Source organism: Jaculus jaculus, chromosome 1 (genome assembly GCF_020740685.1).
Source record: "Jaculus jaculus isolate mJacJac1 chromosome 1, mJacJac1.mat.Y.cur, whole genome shotgun sequence".
In the NCBI taxonomy this organism is placed as follows: Eukaryota; Metazoa; Chordata; class Mammalia; order Rodentia; family Dipodidae; genus Jaculus; species Jaculus jaculus.
In genome coordinates, this window is record NC_059102.1 from 142,292,749 (window position 1) to 142,293,861 (window position 1,113).

Consider the following 1,113-nt stretch of genomic DNA (forward strand, 5'->3'; position numbering starts at 1 on the left):
CCATTTTGTGTGGCTCTGAATTCTTGTACCTTGTCAAGGGGGAGGTGGGAGAAGAAGCGCTGCTATTCTTTTGCTTAGGTTTACTTAGGAGGTGTGTCGGTGTAAGACCAGTGGTTCAAAATCAGGGTTTTGTTTGTTTTTTCTTTTCTTTTCTTTTTGTTTTTTTTTTTTTGAGATAGGGTCTAGCTCTAGCCCAGGCTGACCTGGAATTCACTATGTAGTCTCAGGGTGGCCTCAGACTTGTGGCAATCCTCCTACCTCTGCCTCCCAAGTACTGGGATTAAAGGTGTGTGCCACCATGTCCAGCTTGTTAGGTTTTTTTTTTGTTTGTTTGTTTGCTTGTTTTTTGAGTCAGGGTCTTATTCTGTAGCTCAGGCTGACCTAGAACTCAGTATGTGTCCCAGGCTGCCCTTGAATCTGGCAATCCTTCTGCCTCTACCTCCTGAGTACTTGGATTATAGGCATGAGCCAGCACACCTGGGTAAATTCAGGTTTAGAAACAGACCAAATATAAATTTCTTGGGCTCAAGTAAATCCAAATGGAATTTTTTTAAAAAAATTATGCATTTGAGAGAGAGATACAGAAATAGGCAGGGAGAGAGAGAGAGAGAGGGAGAGGGAGGGACAGAATGGGTGTGCCAGGGCCTCCAGCCACTCCTAACAAACTCCAGATTCATGCACCCCTTGTGCATCTGGCTTACGTGGGTACTGGGGAGTTGAACCTGGGTCCTTTGGCTTTGCAGGCAAGTGCCATAACCTCTAAGCCATCTCTCCAACCCACATCAAATGGAATTTTTTAGTGAGCTTTTGAAACCAGTCTTCAGAAGAACTGTATTGCAGAAAAGAATGGCTTCTTCAGGTCATGGTGTTGTGCCAGGCCTTGGAGAGAGCAGAAACATGGGCTTGAGTTACTGAACTGTCATTCTCCATGTCTCTAGGAAGGAGGAAAGGCACTGGGGCAGAAACGCTTTCTTTTGGTTGCCTCAAAAATAATTGGGATAAAGCTGGGCATGGTGGCACATGCCTTTCAACCCAGCACTTGGGAAGCAGAGGTACCGCAAGTTTGAGGCAAGCCTGAAACTACACAGTAAATTCCAGGTCAGCCTGGGCTAG